This window comes from Scyliorhinus torazame, chromosome 2 (assembly GCF_047496885.1).
Source record: "Scyliorhinus torazame isolate Kashiwa2021f chromosome 2, sScyTor2.1, whole genome shotgun sequence".
Lineage (NCBI taxonomy): Eukaryota > Metazoa > Chordata > Chondrichthyes > Carcharhiniformes > Scyliorhinidae > Scyliorhinus > Scyliorhinus torazame.
In genome coordinates, this window is record NC_092708.1 from 215,688,018 (window position 1) to 215,710,350 (window position 22,333).

Sequence of the window (22,333 nt, forward strand, 5' to 3'; positions counted from 1 at the left end):
GTGGGAGTCTCCCAATCCATATGCATTCCTTCATTCCCCTTCCCACCTTTCTTCCCGCACGCGGGAAAAAACCCCACGCTTTCCAAAGCCCGCTCCGCCCCCTCTGGCGCAGCTCCTGTCGCGGCCTTGTCTCTCTCCCCCAGCCCATGTAACATTTCCTGCGCGTGATTGACCCCCTATGTACAACAACCATCACACATCAAACCCCAAAACATCCCCCCCACCCTCACAAACCCTCAGTTAGAGTCCAACTTTTCGGCTTGTACAAAGGTCCACGCCTCTTCATGCGTTTCGAAGTAATAGTGTTGGCCCTTGTATGTGACCCACAGTCGCGCTGGCTGCAGCATTTTGAATTTCACTTCTTTCCGGTACAACGCCGCTTTGGCCCGGTTGAAACCCGCTCTCCGCTTTGCAACTTCCGTGCTCCAGTCCCGGTATATTCGGATCTCTGCATTGTCCCACTTCCTGCTCCACTCCTTCTTGGCCCATCTCAGGACCCACTCTCTGTCCGTGAACCGGTGGAACCTCACCACCATCGCCCTTGGCGGCTCATTTGCCTTGGGCTTCTTCGCCAGCACCCGATGCGCCCCGTCCAACTCCAGCAGCCTCGAAGGGGCCTTCGTGCCCTTCATCGCATCGAGCATCGTGCTCGCGTATGCCCCGGCATCAGCCCCCTCCACTCCCTCAGGGAGACCCAAGATTCGCAGATTCTTTCTCCTCGACCTGTTCTCCAGGTCTTCGAGTCTTCCCGCCCACCTCTTGTGTAGCGCCTCGTTCTGCTCCACTCTCACCGCCAGGCCCACGAGCTCGTCCTCGTTCTGACTGACTCTTTTCTGTACCTCCTGGATCTTAGCTTTGTGGGCCTTCTGCGTGATCCCGAGTCCTTCAATTGCCGAAAGCATAGGCGCCAACATCTCTTTGCGCACCTCCTCGCGCTGCTCCTCGAAGCAGCGCTTGATGAACTCCTGCAGCTCCCCTTTGTCCCTGGCCATTTTGTTTTCTTTCCCTCGCTTCTCCCGTTCCTCCAGTGCCGCTCCTTTGGCCGTTACACTTCATAGAAGTTGGCAGTGTTTGCTTCACCAGTCTGCCCCAAAAAGTCTATGGAAACGCCTGAAAAAGGTCTGAGAGTCGGCTCCAGACGGGCGTTGCCGAATGCGCGACCTACTCCTCCATGGCCGCCACCAGAAGCCTCGTCCCTGCTTCTTCAATGGCCCTGGTAGATCTTTTCACAGTTGTTCCCTCTGCTGCTAGAATTGCTTTGATAGAGTCAAGCCAGATTGCAGCTTTAAGCTTGCCCTTCCCCCGCCTGCATGCTGGCAGAGGCCCTCGTCTACTGCTGCAGCTCAAGCCAAATCTTTCACTGTTTCTGCCGGATCTGGCAGCAAAAGACACAACACTCCTGGGGGACACTGTCAGGGGAATGCTGCAGCCTTCTTCCCACACCGGGAAATGACAAACAAATGCCGTGGGGGCCCTGTAAAAGAGCCCAAAAGTCCGTTCCAAGCGGGAGCTGCTGAATATGCAACCTAGCTCTGCATAGCCGCACCCGGAAGTCCCCAGCGGGGATTCCTGCACTACCTGCCTTCCTCTACTCTGCCTGGTGGTCACCCATGCCCTTTCTGCCTGTTCAATCTACATGTGCTGTGTGACCACTTCACTAAACATGTTATCCACGATTTGGTCAGCATCGTGATGCTCCACAGTAAATCCACCTTCAGCTCCATCTCCAAAGTGGAGTTAGCCTGTAACTGCAGTTGGACACACTTACTGCACACATGCTCACCAGAGACAACTGAAGCTTCCATGATTTGCCACATAGCACAGGAGGAGCATTTCACAGGTACAAGCTCACCTACCCTGAAGCCCTTATACACTTCCTTTTTTAACAAAGAAGTCTGCTTATATAGAATGCTATCAACTTACTTCCCTTACGCTACTTTGCTTACTTATATTACTTTATTACAATGGCCCTGATTTTCACTTTTTTGTGTTGTTTCTTAGTTAATCCTTTCTTCCAAAAGAAAATGTTTACATTTTTTTAATTTTATAAATTTAGAGTACCCAATTCATTTTTTCCAATTAAGGGGCAATTTAGCGTGGCCAATCCTGGGAGATTGGGTTGTGGGGGCGAAAACCACGCAAACATGGGGAGAATGTGCAAACTCCACACGGTCAGTGACCCAGAGCCGGGACGAACCTGGGACCTCGGCGCCGTGAGGCAGCAGTGCTAACCACTGCACCACCGTGCTGCCCTCAAGAAAACATTTTAAAGTCATTGCTACTTTTCTGCCATGCTGACTTTGAGGACACCATTCCTAGACAGCTTCTCTCTCTTCCATTTTATATATTTATAGAAGCTCTTGCTGTCTGTTTATATATTACTTGCTCGTTTACTCTCACAGCTTATCTTCTTCTTTTTAGGTCATCTTTTGATAGTTTTTAAAACTTCCCCAATCCTCCCGCTTACCAGAAATATGTTTTTCTTTCAGTTTAATACTATTTTTAACTTCCTGAGTGAGGAGGAGAGTGACAGAAACAGTGAGGAGAAGAGTAACAGAAACAGTGAGGAGGAGAATAACAGAAACAGTGATGAGGAGAGTAACAGAAACAGTGAGGAGGAGAGTAACAGAAAGTGAGGAGGAGAGTAACAGAAACAGTGAGGAGGAAAGTAACAAAAACAGTGAGGATTTGAGTAACAGAAAGTGAGGATTAGAGTAACAAAAACAGTGAGGAGAAGAGTAACAAAAACAGTGAGGAGAAGAGTAACAAAAACAGTGAGGAGAAGAGTAACAAAAACAGTGAGGAGAAGAGTAACAGAAACAGTGAGGAGGAGAGTAACAGAAACAGTGAGGAGGAGAGTAACAAAAACAGTGAGGAGGAGAGTAACAAAAACAGTGAGGGGGAGAGTAACAGAAAGTGAGGATTAGAGTAACAAAAACAGTGAGGAGAAGAGTAACAAAAACAGTGAGAAGAGTAACAAAAACAGTGAGGAGAAGAGTAACAGAAACAGTGATGAGGAGAGTAACAGGAACAGTGCGGATTAGAGCAACAGAAACATTGAGGAGGAGAGTAACAGAAACAGTGAAGAGAAGAGTAAGACACAGTGAGGAGAGTAACAGAAAGTAAGGAGGAGAGTAACAGAAACAGTGAGGAGTAACAGAAACAGTGAGGAGACCAACAGAAACAGTGAGGAGACCAACAGAAACAGTGAAGAGGGAGTAACAGAAACCATAAGGAAGAAAGTAACAGAAAGAGAGAGGAGGAGAGTAACAGAAACAGTGAGGAGGAAAGTAAGAGAAACCGTGAGGAGGAAATTAACAGAAAAAGAGGAAGAGAGTAACAAAAACAGTGAGGAGGAGCAACAGAAACAGTGAGGAGAGTAACAGAAACAGTAAGGAGGAGAGTAACAGAAACAGTTAGGAGGAGAGTAACAGAAATAGTGAGGAGGAGAGTAACAGAAACAGTGAGGGGGGGAGAGTAACAAACAGTGAGGGGAAGAGTAACAGAAATATAACAGAAACAGCGAGGAGGATAGTAACAGATTTGAGGAGGATTTACACAGAATTATTAAATGAGCAGATATATCATGGATTCAATTTAACAGAGACAAGTGTGAAGTCATAAATGCTGATAGGAAGAATAGTAGCAGAAATATAAACCAAATAGCAACATTTTAAAGGAGCACTTCAGGAACAAAGTCATCTAGAGGTGTCCCCTACGATACACATTGGGACGGCCAGATTTCTCTCCCCATGAAGCTCGTGCGGTAGGGTCTACCCCATGGAGGGGCAGAGGCACTTTAGCAGGCTAGTTAATGCAGTACCATAAAAGCCTATATCCCCACCTACCTACATCCCCTCCCCACCTACATCCGGGATTCTCTGATGCACTGCGTCATAGTGGCAGCTTCCAGTTCGCGGGTCCTAACCGCATTCTATTCACCATGGATGTGCAATCCCTCTACACCTCCATCCCACACCAGGGTGGCCTGAGAGCTCTTTGCTTCTTTCTCGAAAAGAGGCCAGGACAATTCCCATTCACCACCACTCTCATCGCATTTGTTCCGATGATGCCACTTTCTAAAACGGTGCTTCGAAAATGTGTTCCTTCTTCCTCAACTGTGATTTCCCACCTACAGTTGTGGACAGGGCCCTCAACAGTGTGCAGTCAATCTCCAGCACCACTACCCTCGCCCCCTCCCAGAACAAGGATAGAGTCCCCCTCGGTCTCACATTTCATCCCACCAGCCTCCATAATCCTCTGCCATTTTCGCCAACTCCAGCATGATGCCACCACCAAACACATCTTCCCTTCACTCCCTCTATCAGCATTCCGCAGAGACCGTTCCCTCCGAGACAATCTAGTCCACTCCTCCACCATACTCAGTATCTCTCCCATCACCCATGGCACCTTCCCATGCTTCGCAGAAGGTGTAACACCTGTCACTTTACCTCTTCCATGCTTAACATCCCAGGCCCAAAACACTCATTCCAGGTTAAGTAGCGTTTCACTTGCATCTCTTCCAATTTCGTCTACTGCATTTGCTGCTCCCAATGTGGTCTCCCCTATATCGGAGAGACCAAACGCAGACTGGGTGATCGCTTTGCTGAACATCTTTGGTCTGTGCGCATTCAGGACCCTGACCTTCCCATTGCTTGCCATTTTAACCAAAGACCCTGCTCCCATGCCCACGTCTGTTCTTGGCCTGCTGCAATGTTCCAGTGAAGCTCAACGCAAACTGGAGGACCAACATCTCATCTTCCGGTTAAGCACACTACAGCTTTCCGGCCTGAACATCGAATTCAACAACTTCAGGTGATCAACTCTACCCCACCTCGACCCATTTGTTTTCGTACCATTTCATTTTAACTGTCTTTTACCATTTCTTTCTTTCTTAATATATATTTAATTCCCCCCCTCCCAATCTTATCCACCTTTCCTCACCTTTCTCCTCTTTGCTTCCGCCTTCCCCTACCCCACATCTACAGTTCATCCTCTGATGTTACTTTCTCTGCTGTTTGACCTTTCACATCTTTTGTTCTCTATGGGGACTGTCATTAGCACTCTTTCCCCTTGGTTTCTGAGGCCATTAGCACCTGGTTTCCCTGGATTTCTGTGGCTATGACTCATTTTTCATTCTCACTTCACAGTATAAATATTTCTCAATTTTTCGGTCTGTTAGATTTGACAAAGAATCATCGGACCCGAAACGTTAGCCCTCTTCTCTCGCTACAGATGTTGCCAGACCTGCTGAGATTTTCCAGCATTTTCTCTTTTGTTTCAGATTCCAGCATCTGCAGTAATTTGCTTTTAACCATAAAAGCCTGCCCAGGTAGGAGCCAAGCTGCAGAGTAGTCTCGACCGGGACTGGGACTTGCAAATATTTTCTTTTTGAAAATTAACTATTTTTTGACTCCCCTTCCCTGGGCTCCTCCATGAATACAAAACACTCAAATCTATGAAGTTTTAAGACAACTTGAGAGGGTAGCTATAAAAACATACAGGGTTCTTGGCTTTATAAACTGAGCCACATAAGTACAAAAGATAGGAAGTTATAATAGATCCTTTTAAATTTCTGTTTTGGGCCCAGTAAAGAATTGCATTCTATTCAATTTCGAAGGATGTCAAAGCCTTAGAGAGGGTGAAGAAAAGATTTACTACAATGATACCAGGAAACCCGGATTTCAGTTATGTGGAGGGACCAGATAAGCTGGGTTTGTTCTCCTTGGAACAGGAAAAGGCAACAGAGTGTGAGTAGTTGTATAGCTACCTCGATATAAATATATAAAAATGTATAAGCATGTCCATGCACACACAGCCATTGTGCAGAATACTTTTTCATTTATAAATTTAGAGTATCCAATTTACTGATTCCCCATGGGTTGAAATTGAGTCCATTGTTGCAAGATTCAAATAGACAAAGGTTTTGGCTAAACGACCATTAGTGAAATTATAATCAATGTTTTCTTTTGTAAGTAAGTTACAAAAAGCATTGAGGAGACCTTCACATATTTACAATGATAGGAGGAGCATCGTCCATTGCCTTACACACTGCACAGAATCCTCAATTGTAGAGCGTTTGACAGAATAATTGATAAATACTATATGTAACTGAACTGCATAAACTAGAAAGTTGTAGTTGTAATCGCTGGTCTGTTTGTGATAGCTGGTCTCTATCATGGTATTAGTTGGGGCTACCACAATTGGCCCCAGCCATTCTCCCAAGGTTAAACTAGGCAAATACCTTTGGTTGCTATCCAGTTATTTTCGTTTGCAATGACAATATGGAGATCAATATGAACACGTTCGAGCTTAGCAGTGACGCATCTTGTGATTGTCCAGCCATTCAAACACTTAATGAGCGCACGCACACAGGGAAAGAATTGCCACATAGATGACACACACAGGGGTATGGAATCATAGGGTAGCAGCAATCAGCACCATCATAGAATGACACAGCACAGGAGGTGCTGCTCCAGCACCTTCAGGAGAGTTGTGGAGTTCAAGATGGGGATGAAAGTTCAATTAGCCATTTCTTTATTATGGTATAATAAGATTGTATGAACAGAAAGAAGAATTATAAATGTACTCCAGAACATATAGGCCCATTTATCATACAAGCAAAAGCCTTATAGTGTTGCTATTTCACCTGAGGGCATTTTAAAAAGTTACTTTCATTAATCTTGCTACTTTGTAGAACTGGAGGCACATGCTTGTTGCAGATACAAATAGACCAATTAGGAGCAAGAGTAGGCCTTGAGCTAGCTACCCTTGCCCATTTGATTTTTCCAGTCTATACGCAGATTAAAATCCACCATGATTATTGCTGTACCTTTCTGAGAAGCTCCCATTATTTCTTCCTTTGTACCGCATCCAACTGTCTGATTCCTGTTATGGGGCCTGTAAACGGCTCAGACAAGTAGCTTCTTACGTTTATAATTTCTCATCTCTATCCAAATAATTTCTACATCCTGGTTTCCTGAGCTTAGGTCAGGCCTCCCTAATGCACCAATACCATAATTAATTAACAGAGTCACCCATCCACCTTTTCCTAGCTTCCTGTCCTTCCTAACTGTCACGGGTCCTTCAATATTCAGGTCCAAATCTATGTCATCCTGCAACCCTGTCTGTAATGGCTACCAGATCGTATGTATTTATTTCTGTTTGTGCTTTTAGTTCATCCGTTTTGTTTTGAATGCTATATGCATTGCGTTACTTGAACAGATCTAGCAACTCAAGACTGGGCATCCATGAGGCACTATGGGCCATCAGCAGCAGCAGAATTGTATTCAACCACAACCTGCAAACTCATGGCCCGGCATATTCCCCACTCTACCATTACCACCAAGCCAGGGAATCAACCCTGGTTCAATGAGGAATACAAGAGAGCAACATCAGGCATACCCGGTGAAGCTGCAACACAAGACTACTTGTGTGCCAAACAGCATAAGCAGCATGTAATAGACAGAGCTAAGCTATTCCATAGCAAATAAATCAAATCTAAGCTCTGCAGTCCTGCCATATCCAGCCATTAATGGTGGTGGACAATTAAACAACTCACTGGAGGAGGCGGCTCCACAAATATTCCCATCCTCAATGATGCAGGAGCCCGGGAGGATGGGATCGTTGTTATTGATATGGGGATTGACATTATATTCGTTACTGCAGTGTTTATCAAACTTTTTTTCCGGGGACCCATTTTTACCAATCGGCCATCCTTCGGGACCCAACCCGGCCAAACTTCGTGACCCATGCTGGCCGAACTTCGCGACCCACGGCGGCCAACCTTCGCGACCCACGCTGGCCGACCTTTGAGGCCCACGCCGGCTGACCACCATTTTCTCATACCTGGTTTGTCGCTGACAAAAATGGGGGAAATGGTTTTGGGCCCCTTTGGCCCCCCAACTTGTAAAAAAAAAAAAAAAGGCTGCGGCCAGATTTTTTAAAAATGTGGCCGCACTGCGCATGCGTGCCCGATCATCGGTGCGCATGTGTATAGTTTTGCACATGCGCACCGATGATCGGGCACGCATGCGCAGTGCAGCCAAATTTTTTTAATCTGTTCCTGGCCATTTTGAAGGCCGCTCGCAGCCGGCATTATTAAAAGCCGGCTGCTGCGGCTGTTGTGCATGGATTTGCGCGATCGGGAGCGCTGCGACGGACGGCTCTGCGACCCTCCCGACACCTGCCCACGACCCACCCGCGGGTCACGCCCCCGAGTTTGACAATGCCTGCGTTACTGATTATTGTTTATTATTGGTGGGTGCAAATTTGGGAGAAAATGTGAAAAAGAATTTTTACATTTTTTTTTTGAAAAACTGATGCAGGAGCCCAGCACAGATGTGCAAAAGACAAGGCTGAGGCATTTGCAACAATCTTCAGCCAGAAGTGCCGAGTGGATGATCCATCTCCGTCTCCTCCGGAGGTCCCCAGCATCACAGATGTCAGTCTTCAGCCAATATGATTCACGCCACGTGATATCAAGAAATGGATGAAGGCACTGGATCTGCAAAGGCTATGGGCCCTGACAATATTCGGCAATAGGACTGAACACTTGCGTCCCAGAACTTGCTGCACTCCTAGCCAAGCTGCTCCAGTACAGCTACAACATTGGCATCTACCCGGCAATATGGGTTAAATTGCCCAGGTGCATCCAGTACACAAGAAACAGGACAAATCCAACCCAACCATTCTACTCGCCATCATTGGCAAAGTGCTATCAAACGGCACTTATTCAGCAACAACATGCTCACGGACGCTCAGTTTGGGTTTTGCCAGGGTCATACAGCTATTGACCTCAATATAGCCTTGGTTCAAACATGAACAAAAGAGCTTTTTTTGAGTGCCCAATTCATTTTTTTTTTCAATTAAGGGACAATTTAGCGCGGTCAATTCACCTACCCTGCACATCTTTTGGGTTGTGGGGTGAGACCCACAGAGAGAGAGAGAGAATGTGCAAACTCCACACGGACAGTGACCCATAATTGGGTCCTCTAAATTTTTTTATTTTTTTAAATTAGTGCCACATGTAGGCTTATATTGACACTGCAATTAAGTTACTGTGAAAATCCCCTAGTCGCCACACTACGGCGCCTGTTCGCTTGATCCCCCCCCCCCCCCCCAAAAGCCTGTCCACCATATACAAGGCACAAGCAGGAGTCTGATGGAATACTCTGCACTTGCCTGGATGAGTATAGCTCCAACAAACTCAAGAAGCTTGACTCCATCCAGAACAAAGCAGCCCGCTTGATTGCTCTCCATTCCACAAACATTCAAACCCTCCACCACCGACGAGCAGTGGCAGCCGTGTGTACTGTCTACAAGATGCACTGCACGAACTCGCCAAGGTTCCTCAGACAGTACCTTCCAAACACACAACCACTACCACCGAGAAGGACAAGCACAGTGGGTATACCTGCACCTCAGGGACAGCAGCGGTTAAAGACGGCAACTCACTACCACCTTCTGAAGGGCAATTAGGGAACTAGGGATGGGCAATAAATGATGCCCGAATGGCGCCCACGTCCTGTAAATGAATTTTTTTAAACAAAAGGATCATTGTATAACAATATTCAATTTTGGATTATTTTAAACATTATGTATCTTAGAATCCTAACTCGCCATACTTTGTGTTAGCCTTTGTCTTGTGATATGCATAAGCAGGATATGAACAGCTTTGCAATAATTAATTATTTCATGCCTCTATAAAATCCCACAATATCTCCTTGAAGGTTTAAAGTAGGAAGCGACTTTATTGCGCTAACAATAATAAGACCCTAAGACATAGGAACAGAAGCTCATTCGGCCCATTGAGTCTGCTCTGCCATTCAACAAGAGCATGACTGATCTGAAATGATAATCCTCAACTCCATTAACAAGCACCTTTAGTAACTTGTATTTATATAGCACATTCAGTGCAATAAAACATCCCAAACAATTTCACAGGGGCATTATCCAGCAAAAATTGACACCAAGCCACTTAAAGAGATTTTAGGATCAAAAGTTTGGTCAAAGAGGTAAGTCCAAGGAGCATCTTAAAGGAGGAAAACAATGAAGAGAGATAGAGAGGTTTAGGGAGAGAACCAACAGGGCAGCACGGAAGTGCAAGTGGATAGTACTGTGGCTTCACAGCGCCAGGGTCCCAGGTTCGATTCCCCGCTGAGTTACTGTCTGTGCGGAGTCTGCACGTTCTCCCCGTGTCTGTGTGGGTTTCCTCCGGGTGCTCCGGTTTCCTCCCACAGTCCAAAGACGTGCAGGTTAGGTGGATTGGCCATGATAAATTGCCCTTAGTAAAAGGTTAGGAGGGGTTATTGGGTTCCGGGCATAGGGTGGAAGTGAGGGCATAAGTGGGTCGGTGCAGACTCGATGGGCCCAATGGCCTCCTTCTGCACTGTATGTTCTATAATACTATAATACAACTAACCTTTCACACCTTTTATTCTCTCTGGGTACTGCCATTAGCACTCTTTTCTCTCGGTTTCTGTGGCTATGACTCGCCTTTCATTCCCTCACCCTACAGTCTAAATATCTCCCACTGTCTGTGCCTTTTAGCTTTGACAAAGGGTCATCTGGACTCAAACGTGAGCTCTTTCCTCTCCTTACAGACGCTGCCAGACCTGCTGAGATTATCCAGCATTTTCTCTTTTGGTTTCAGATTCTAGCATCTGCAGTAATTTGCTTTTATGAGGGGGAAAGGAGGGTGTGCATCAGTGTCCTGAAGCCTTGCCCACCCTGGTTCATTTTTGGACCTTCTTGCTGGGTATTGCGATATTTGTTAGAATTGTCCAATAAAATGACAAAGTTAAAAAAAAAGTTATGGAGGTGGAAACAAGCAGCTTTAGCAATGTTGCTAATGTGGTCAGAAACTCATCTCGGGGTCAAATGTGTCATCAAGGGAGGGGATCGAGGCCCGGTCCCGGCTCTGGGATGCGCGGCAGGCCCGGATTTCCAAGCTGCTGCTGGCGGTGGTGGGGCCACTGCTGTCGGGCAGTGCAGTGGTTCCTGGCCTTGGAGGGCTCTTCTTGCTGTTTATCAACAGGAGCTGCCAGCATTTCATAGGAAATGATTACCTGTTGCTGCCAGTTAGCCTCAGCTTTGTGGTCGCTGGCTACTATTACTTACTGGCATTATTGGACTGTGTGTCGCAGTCAACCAGAGCCATTGCCAACGAGGAATGTTCTTGTACTTGGTCCTGATTCTGTTTGGTCTGGAGGTTACTACAGGCACCCTTGGATACATCAACAGTGTTCGAATAATGTCTGCTGACCTGGATAGATTTAATGAGATCTTCAGGAACTATAACGGCAACGACCCCATGATCGAGAATAGGGCAGTGGACCGACTACAGCAAAAGATGCATCGTTGTGGAGTGAGGAATTATACTGACTGGACTCAATTCAATGCATTCTGTGCTCAGTTCTAGCAGGAGGCCAACGATCTGCTGTTGAGTGTCCCCGCAGCCCATAACACACCCAGACCCATCATCACAGCTTCTGAAGTCAGATCGGCCTTCCTGAAAGTGCACCCTCGGAAGGCGACAGATCCAGACGGGATCCCTGGTCGTGCACTCAGAGCCTGCGCGGACCAGCTGGCAGATGTGTTCGCTGACATCTTTAACCTGTCCCTACTCCGTTCTGAGGTCCCCACCTGCTTCAAGAAGACAACCATCATACCGGTGCCAAAGAAGAACCAGGCAACTTGCCTCAATGACTACCGTCCAATGGCCCTGACTTCAGTCGTAATGAAGTGCTTTGAGAGGTTGGTCATGAAGCGCCATACTCCCAGAACGACTTGATCTACTGCAATTTGCATACCGCCCCAACTGGTCCACTGCAGGTGCCATCTCCCTGGCCCTACACTCATCCCTAGAGCATCTCGACAAGAAGGACTCCTGCATCAGACTCCTATTTATTGACTACAGCTCCGACTTCAACACCATAATCCCAGCCAAGCTCATATCAAAGCTCAAAAACCTAGGACTTGGCTCCTCACTCTGCAACTGGATCCTCGACTTTCTGACGCACAGACCACAACCAGTAAGAATAAACAACAACACCTCCTCCACAATAGTCCTCAATACCGGGGCCCCGCATGTCTGCGTACTTAGCCCCCTACTACACTCCCACACGACTGCGGAGCAAAGTTTGGTTCCAACTCCATCTACAAGTTTGCTGACGATACGACCATGTGGGCCGGATCTTGAATAATGAGGAGTCAGAATACAGGGGGAGATAGAGAACCTAGTGAAGTGGTACAGCGACAACAATCTATCCCTCAATGCCAGCAAAACTAAAGAACTGGTCATTGACTTCAGGAAGCAAAGTACTGTACACACACTTGTCAGCATCAACGGGGCCGAGGTGGAGAGGGTTAGCAGTTTCAAATTCCTAGGGGTACACATCTCCAAAAATCTGTCCTGGTCCACCCACGTCGACGCTATCACCAAGAAAGCACAACAGCGCCTATACTTCCTCAGGAAACTAAGGAAATTCGGCATGTCCACATTAACTCTTACCAACTTTTACAGATGCACCATAGAAAACATTCTGTCTGACTGCATCACAGCCTGGTATGGCAACTGCCCAGCCCAAGACCACAAGAAACTTCAGAGAGTCGTGAACACAGCCCAGTCCATCACACGAACATACCTTCCATCCATTGATCCATCTACACCTCCAGCTGCCTGGGGAAAGTGGGCAGCATAATCAAAGACCCCTCCCACCCGGCTTACTCACTCTTCCAACTTCTTCCATTGGGCAGGAGATACAAATGTCTGAGAACATGCACAAACAGACTCAAAAACAGCTTCTTTCCTGCTGTTACCAGACTCCTAAATGACCCTCTTATGGACTGACCTCATTAACACTACATCCCTGTATGCTTCACCCGATGCCGGTGTTTATGTAGTTACATTGTGTACCTTGTGTGTTGCTCTATTATGTATTTTCTTTTATTTCCTTTACTTAATGATCTGTTGAGCTGCTCGCAGAAAAGTACTTTTCACTGTACCTTGGTACGCGTGACAATAAACAAAATCCGATTTCCATGGTTCGTCCAAAGTGGGAATGACAATGTTCCTCACAGCTGCTGTGCCAGGAATTTCACAGCCTGCAGGGAAGATATGGAAGAGCCCAAACTGCTGCACACACAGGGCTGCCTCCTGAGCCTACGAGATGATCTTTTCCTTCACACTAGGCTGGTTCGATGCTGTTTGCTGTCTGCAGACCCTGGGAGCTTTGAAGATCTGCCTCCGGACACTGATTAAGCTCCATTCCAGCTGTTGACCACGGACAACGTCTCCTAGTGAAGGACACTGTCTAACTCTCCCCGTGAAGGACACTGTCTAACTCTCCCAGTGAAGGACACTGTCTAACTCTCCTAATGAAGGACACTGTCTAACTCTCCTAGTGAAGGACACTGTCTAACTCTCCTAGCGAAGGACACTGTCTAACTCTCCTAGTGAAGGACACTGTCTAACTCTCCTAGTGAAGGACACTGTCTAACTCTCCTAGTGAAGGACACTGTCTAACTCTCCTAGTGAAGGACACTGTCTAACTCTCCTAGTGAAGGACACTGTCTAACTCTCTGTCACTAATCCAGGCACAGAGCAAACTGAGAAATTCCACATAAAACAGGATCCTATCAAAAGAGTCACCCAGTTACAAATTGCTGCTTTCAGATTTGTCTGCTACCGAAACAATGACACCCTTCTCCCATCCAGTGAATTCCTTCCATTTAACCCCCCCCCCCCCCCACCCTGTCCAGTGACCCCCATTGTCCACGGATCACCTTTGTCCAGTGACTCCCACTGGGAGAGTGCCCAATTCAGTGAGCCTTCTACTCCCCCACCCTGTGACCTTGCCCCATTCCTTGGGCTCCCTTATATGATGACCATCCCATCCTGTGACCCTACCCTCCCCCTCCCTGACCTTCCTGCTGCAGTGACCACCTTTGTCCAGTGAGCGGATGCCTCCCCCTTAATCAAGCGAAGGTTCTCCGCACGACTCTACAAAACTATCAGAAACACTGGCTTCATCTAATTCACTGAGTGTCCAGTGCTGTATTTCCTCTACATTTCCAATCAACACATTGACACTCCTCTCACAGAGGCTGAGCAGAGCTGGACCTGTGGATATTCGGAGAAATCATTGCTTTGTTTGATGTAACATGTATCCTAATTTGATATCTGTATCTAGCTTTGGGGAGAATATAAAATTAGATGTATGTTTTTTTTAAAAATGTGTCATCAAAGTTGCGAATAGTTTGGTTGAACTTCAGGCAGTTGTCAGGGAGAAATGTGGAGTCAGTACCTAGGGACAGTGTTTTTGGCAGGGATCAAAGTCAATGGCTTTGGTCTTCCCAGTATTTAGTTGGAGGAAATTTCTGCTCCAATATCATGCAGTCTGCCAATTGAGAGTGCGTGGAAAGGTTGAGAGAGGTGGTGGTGAGATAGGTCTGAGGGACATCAGCATAAATGTGAAAACTGGCACTGTGTTTTCAAATGATATCATCCAGGCAAATGCGAGGTGATGCATTTTGGAAGATCCAATTCAAGAGCGGACTATACGGTCAATGGAAGAGTCCTGGGGAAAATTGATGTACAGAGAGATCTGGGAGTTCAGGTCCATTGTACCCTGAAGGTGGTAACGCAGGTCGATAAGAGTGGTCAAGAAGGCATACAGCATGCTTGCCTTCATCGGACGGGATATTGAGTACAAGAGTTGGCAGGTCATGTTACAGTTGTACAAGACTTTGGTTAGGCCATATTTGGAATACTGCATGCAGTTCTGGTCGCCACATTACCAGGAGGATGTGGATGCTTTAGAGAGGGTGCAGAGGAGGTTCACCAGGATGTTGCCTGGTATGGAGGGTGCTAGCTATGAAGAAAGGTTGAGTAGATTAGGATTGTTTTCATTAGAAAGACGGAGGTTGAGGGGGAACCTGATTGAGGTCTACAAAATTCTGAGAGGTATGGACAGGGTGGATAGCAACAAGCTTTTTCCAAGAGTGGGGGTGTCAATTACAAGGGGTCACGATTTCAAGGTGAGAGGGGGAAAGTTTAAGGGAGATGTGCGTGGAAAGTTTGTTACGCAGAGGGTGGTGGGTGCCTGGAATGCTTTGCCGGCGGAGGTGGTAGAGGCGGGCACGATAGCATCATTTAAGATGCATCTAGACAGATATATGAACAGGCGGGGAACAGAGGAAAGTAGATCCTTGGAAAATAGGTGACAGGTTTAGATAAAGGATCTGGATCGGTGCAGGCTGGGAGGGCCGAAGGGCCTGTTCCTGTGTTGTAATTTTCTTTGTTTGTTCTTTGAGTGAGGTCAGCATATCTGAAAGAAAGGCACAGTACCCAAGGAGAGGACCACTAACTGACCCCTACATTGGGAGCCAGGAAAGAAAGTTAGGGTAGTCAGTCAGTCATTATTAAGTGGAATAGGATCAAGGGAGTAGGAGATGGATATCATGCACAAGATGAGCTTGGAGAAGGCATGAAGGAAAATAGGACAGAAATTACAGAAAAATGACAGTTCACTGCTTGGGCATGGGGAAATCGTCAAGAAATTTAGTCCAGTGGCTACGGGAAGGTAGGAAGGTGCCAGAGGCAGCTAATCAGATGAATCTCAAACTTTGTCGCAAAAACGTCCATGAACACATTGCATTCATTTTTTTAAAATAAATTTAGAGTACCCAATTCATTTTTTCCAATTAAGGGGCAATTTAGTGTGGCCATTCCACCTAACCTACCCTGCACATCTTTGGGTTGTAGGGATGAAACCCAAGCAATCACAGGGAGAATGTGCAAACGCCACACGGAACTCATTGCATTCATTGAGGATGGAGGAGACAGAGAATAGGGATTTAAGACAACAGTTTGCAATAGAAGAAAGTAGTCATGGGGTAACTTTGTATTCTAGGATGATCATGGGGTAGCGGGTGGTTTTGGCAGAAGAAAGAAGGGCCCAAGAGTACTTTATGTGGTTCAGCCGGAACCAGCGTTGAATGGCTAAACCTAATATCTATTTTCATATCAATTTATTTTGCTTGGACTTAAGGGGTCAAAGATGAGAGCGCTGCCAGGGAAAAGGCCAGGATGAGAGAGAGTAATAGTTTAATAAATCTCGGGCATCAAAGATGGAGGTGATGTATTGAGCTGGCCTTGTTCTGCATTACAAGCCAGCTGTTTAGCCCACTGTGCTAAACCAGTCCCTTAAAAGGAGGGAGAGATGAAGGAGGGATGGAAGGGAAATTAACTTAGTAGGGAAAGCATGATACAATGAGGTGGAGGTTGAAATCACTGAGGACAACAAGCCACTTGGTGTTGCGGCAAGAGAGGAAAACAGTGAAGATATTTCAGGGAGAAGGTTTTTATAGCAGCTGGGCAGTAGAAAATTAGTATTTTAAATGTGGTAAGATGGACGGAAAAAGATGAGATGCAAAAAAGAGCAGGAAGTGTCAGAAGAGTGGAGAGACAGAGCAGTGTATGTGTGGGTGGGTGGTGAGAGTCACACCATCACGATGGCTGTGCAAGTAAGGCAAGGGATGGAAGGTATAGCCAGGGAAGACGTTATTTTGGGAGAAAGGCATCATCACCCATCAGCCAGGCTTCCAGTGAGGCCATGGTTTTGATGCTATCGAATCCCGGCTCTGGGTCACTGTCCATGTAGAGTTTGTACATTCTCCCCGTGTTTGCGTGGGTTTCGCCCCCACAACCCAAAGATATGCAGGTTAGGTGGATTGGCCACGCTAAATTGCCCCTTAATTGGAAAAAATAATTGGGTACTCTAAATTTTTTTTATTTAAAAAAAAAAATGGTTTTGATGCTATTATCCAAAATGAACTCGCCAATGGCATGGGCCTTGTTCACAAGCAAACGTATATTCTGGAGGGAGATGCAAAGAGGGACATCGAGAACTGATCCAATGATGAAGTCCAATGATGCCTCAACGACGACCAACCGATGCCCCTGACGTGTGTTATCATGAAATGCTTCAATCGGCTAGTCATGAGACGGATCACTGCCAGCCTCCCAGATGGTCTTGATCCACTGCAGTTTGCCTATCACCGCAACCAGTCCACAGCAGATGCTATCTCCCTGGCTCTACAATCAATACTCTAACACCTCGACAACAAGGACACCAATGTAAGACTGCTGTTCATCGACTACAGCTCTGTCTTCAACACCATTATCCTGACAAGACTAATAACCAAACTTCGCAATCTTGGACTTGACCCCTCCCTGTGCAGCTGGATCCTCGACTTCCTCACCAACAGACCGCAATCTGTCAGGATAGGCAACAGCACCTCCTCCGCATTAGTCCTAAACACTGGGGCCCCGCAAGAATGTGTGCTCAGTCCTCTACTGTCCTCCCTATACACACATGACTGTGTGGCAAGATTTAACTCCAACTCAATCTATAAGTTTGCGGATGATATGACTGTGGTGGGTGGTATCTCAAACAACGACGAATCAGACTACAGGAGGGAGATAAATCACTCACTTGGTTGCATGGTGTACCGAAAACAACCTCTCTCTAAATGTCGGAAAGACCAAGGAACTGATTATCAACTTCAGGAAGTGTAGCACGATACACACTCCTGTCTGCATCAATGGCTCCGAAGTAGAGATGGTCGATAGCTTTAAGTTCCTGAGGGTCGCCATCGCCAACAGTCTGTCCTGGTCCACTCAGGTTGATGTAACAGTCAAGAAAGCCCAACAACGTCTCTACTTCCTACGGAAGCTAAAGAAATTTGGCATGTTTGCATCGACTCTCTCAAACTTCTACAGATGTACAATAGAGAGCATCCTATCCGGTTGCATCACTGCCTGGCATGGCAACTGCTCGGTTCAAGATTGCAAGAAACTGCAGAGTATGGTGAACTCAGCCCAGTGCATCACACAAGCTTGCCACCCCCACACTGATTCTGTAAACACCTCCCGCTGCCTCAGGAAGGCAGACAGCATTATCAGAGACCCCTCCCACCCAGGCATTGCCTTCTTCCAGACCCTTCCATCAGACAGAAGGTACAGAAGTCTGAAGACCCGCACATCCAGACATAGGAACAGCTTCTTCCCCACAGCTACAAGACTCCTCAACGGCTCCCCCTCGGACTGATCTGTTCCCTGTAAGAACACTATTCATGACGCCCTATGCTGCTCTTGCTCATGTATTTGCTTTGTTTGTTTTGTTTGGCCCCTTGTTCCGCACTGTAACCAATCACTGTTTGTCGATGTACCATTTGTCAATGTTCCCTGTTGATTATACTTGTGTCTACTGTGTACGTACTGTGTACGTTCCCTCGGCCACAGAAAACTATTTTTCACTGTACTTCTGTAAATGTGACAATAAATCAAATCAACATTTTTTAAAAATCAAGTTCAAAGGGTCATCACTGGGAGGAGTGGGTTAGGCAGGGAAAAGATTGGAGAGTTTAGAAGTAGGGGTAGAGGGGTGTTATCAGAGAAAGGGAGCAATATGTGAGCGGTTCTTGTTGCAGGACAGGATGGACACAGCAGAGTTTTAAAAGGTGAAGTTTATGGAACATGGAAGCTCTTGCTGGATATGCTCCAGGAAAAGACTGGCAAGGATGGAATCAAGCAGGAAGAGTCATATTGAGCTGGGCACAAAGAGGATGGTGTGGTCAACCATGTCAATGACTGAAGAGAAGCCGAGGAAGAAGCAGAAGGTTAGTGCCCCATGATTTCAGAATGCAGCATGATTTCTATTACAGCAGATGACATTTGTAACTCAGATGAGGGACTTTTTAGTGCTACAGCAGGGACATCAGCTGGTTTGAGATACTCAAACACAGAGTTGTGAGAAAGATGGGCAAGGATTTGGAAGGCAAAAACATGTTCAATTAATTTGGAGAGGTAAGAGAGGTTGGATTTGGGAGTTTGCAATGAAGGTGATGACAGGGTTTAAAGGAAGGGGGCAACACTTGAGGAGAGGGAACCATTTACAATGCCTGCTTGAAGGGGAGGCAGGAAAAAGGTTGAATGTTTAGATGTTTGGTGGATACGGCATCAAGGAAGCAGGAGAAAGATGGGCTGCATGGATGAGACAAGCGCAGAGAGTGTATAAAAGAAGATGGAAGAGAAGAAGTGCGCAAGATAAATCACCATAATGATCCGATGGCATGGTTGCGAATGAATTATACAAATTCAGGGTACCTTCCGCAGCATTGGGGGATGATGCAGGGATGCTCCAGGTCCCTCCTTCTGTTTGCGCTGGCGATAGAGCCCTTGGCAATTGTGCTGAGGTGCTTGGATTTATGGAAGGGGGTAGTGGGGGGGGGGGAGTGGAGGAGAGAGAGAGAGAGAGAGAGAGAGAGAGAGAGAGAGAGAGTCTCTTTACACAGCTGTTCTGCTGTTATATGTTCGACCCGAGATCTTCGGCGGGGCCATAAGGGTCTGCTTAAGAAATTTGCGGAGTTTTCGGGATGCAACTTGAATTTGGGGAAAATAAGTATTTTGTGGTTTCTTCTCCAGGGGTGGGGGTCGGACTGGGAGGGTTGCCGTTTCAGGTGGCAACAACCCATTTCAGGTATTTGGGGGTCGATGGTAGGTCAGGCGCAGGCAGTTGAGATGAACATTTTGCTACGGCTTTTATCCTTATTTCAGTGCCGGTCTTTTTGCCGAAGTCATTTTTTAAGGGATGAACAGGTTGTTTTTGTCGTTTGTTTGGCCAGGGAATGTGGACAGGGTAAGGAAGATGGCACTTCAGAGGGGCCGGCAGTTGGGGCGTTGGGCCTTCCGAACTTGTATTATTACTGGGCAGCGAATGCAGAGAATGTGCAGGGCTGGAGTAGTGGAGGCTTTATAGGTGAGTATGGAGGCGGGTTCTTGTAAGGGGTCGGGGTTGCAGGTGTTGGCGACCGCACCGCTGCCGTTTGCCCCAGGAAATTATTTGGGAAATCCTGTGGTGGTTGCCACGTTGAAAATATGGAGGCAATTTCGGCAGCATTTTAGGTTGGGAGTGGATTCGAGGTGGATGCCGATCCTGGGGAATCATGGATTGGAGCCATAGAGGATGGAAGAGAGGTTTCAGGATGGGAGCAGAGAGGGGTGAATGAGATGAAGGATTTGTTTTTGGAGAGGCGGTTCGCAAGTTTTGAGTTGTTGAGAGGGAAGTTTGGCTTTCCACGTGAAGAGGGTTTTGGTAAATGTGGGTGGGATTTCGCTAGAAATGTTTTTCCGACCTTTCTGATAGCGGCTGACTTCCCGTTGGAGAAAGTGCTGTCAGTAATAGGGTTGGAGGTTGAGGTCCTCTTGGCGATTTATGGGAGGATTTTGGAGAAGTAAAGGTATCTATGGAGGGGATTAAGCCCAAGTGGGAGGAAGAGTTGGGATGTCGCTGGAGGAGGGACTGTGATGTTACGTGGTGTGGAGGGTGAATGAATCTACCTTGTACGTGAGGCTGGGGATAATGCAGTTGAAGGTGATGCACAGGGTGCATTTCACAAAGTCAAGGATGAGCCGACTAGAGGATATGCGCTAATAGTGTGGGAGGGGTCCGGCTAATCATGTGCATATGTCCTGGTCCAGCCTGAAGTTGGAGAAATTTTGGGGGGTCATTTTTCAGCACCTTGTCGGCGGTCCTGCATGTGGATTTGTCAATGCTATTAACCGGGGCAGGGTTTATTGTATTTAGGGGTGAAATGTTGTTGTTTTGCCTTGTAAAATGTTAGAAAGCTAAAAATCTGAATAAAGGTACTTTTAAAGGACAGTAAATCAACAAATGCAATTGAGTGGGTGATCTCAATTCAAATGTCAAAGCAGTCTATGAGCTCCTTTTGCATATTGTTGGAGATGAGGATGGGGAGTCAAGGGCAGAGACATTTAAGGAGATGATTAACAGTGAACATAGGAAATAGGACTAAAAGTATGACTCATCAAGCCTGCTCCACCATTCAACAAGATCATAGCTAATCTTTGTCCTCAACTCTACCTGTCTGCTTGATCCCCACATGCCTTAAAAGTCCGAAAATCTATCATAGAATTATAGAATGGTTACAACATAGGAAGCCACTCAGCCCTCCGAGTCCATGCCAGCACTCTGCAAGAGAAATTTAGCTCGTCGCACTATCCTGCCGTCTGTCAGTAAAATTTGCAAACCGTTTCCCTTCAGGTATTTATCCTTTTGAAGGCACAGTTGAGTTTGTCTCAGCCATCCTTTCACACTGCGCATTCCAGATCCTAATCACTTGCCACATTAAAAGGTTTTTCCTCATATTGCCTTTCTTACTTTTGCCAATCACTTTAAATCTATGTCTTCCGGTTCTTCACCCTTCTGTCAAAAGGACCAGTCTCTCTCTATCTACTCTCCTCTTAATTTTAAACACAGCTATCAAATCTCCTCGCAAACTTCTCTTCTCGAAGGAGCACAGCACTAGCTTCTCCAACCTATCCTTGTAACAGAAGGCTGTCAATCCTGCAGCCATTCTCATACATCAGTTTTGTAACCTTTTGAGGCCACGCCTATCTTTTATAAAAGAGATCACCATAACTTCCTTCCTTGAGTACTCTATGCCTCGACTTATAAAGCCCAGGTACCCATTAGCTTTTTCAACCACTTTCTCAACCTGCTGTCATCTTCCAACAATTTGTACCCCCAGGTCTCTCTATTCCTGGAAAAGAATTGTACTTTTTCACTTACATTACTCTTATTACCATAATGCATCACTTTGATATCTCCACATAATCAGTAAATTTAATCTGCCACTTGTCTGCCCATTCCACCAGTCGTCTATGCCATCTTGAAGTCTATTATTATCCCTCCTTACCTTTCCCTGTACTTCCAAGTTATGTGTCATCTGTAAAATTTGAAATTTTAACCCAGGTCTAAATGATTAATATCGATCCAGAAAAGCAGAGGTCCTAGCATTGAACTCTGAAGAATATCACTGTATACCTTCCTCCATGCAAAATTTCTCCATCTCAGTAAACAGCTGACTTCTTATCCTGAAACTGCTAGCCAGTTCTAGACTTGCCAGCAAGGGGGAACTTTCTCTCAGCATCTACTCCATCAAGCTCTCCCAAAATCTTATATTTCAACAACCTCTCAATGCTCTAAATTTCAGAGAATATGGGCCCATTTTACTCAATCTCTCTTCACAGTTCAATCCTCTCATCCCAGAAATCAAGGTAGTGAACATTTGTAATATGACCTTAAAGACAAATATATACTTCCTTAGATACAGGGACCCAAACTGTACAGAGCATTCCAGATGTGGTTCACCAATTGAGGCAAGAATTCTTTACTTTTATATTCCAACCCCCATGTACAAAAGGCCAAAATACTTTTGCCTTCCTAATTGCTTGCTGGATTTG

General features: G+C 46.3%; 1 protein-coding gene and 1 pseudogene across 3 annotated transcripts in view; one reads left to right on the plus strand and one right to left on the minus strand.

The window, feature by feature from the left end:
* The window catches only part of bmpr2b (bone morphogenetic protein receptor, type II b (serine/threonine kinase)), a 490,709-nt gene that overhangs the window by 219,628 nt on the left and 248,748 nt on the right, over positions 1-22,333 (minus strand). The gene's annotated exons all lie outside the window — the stretch shown is intronic.
* On the plus strand, positions 1,693-13,303 carry LOC140385555 (tetraspanin-3-like; annotated as a pseudogene).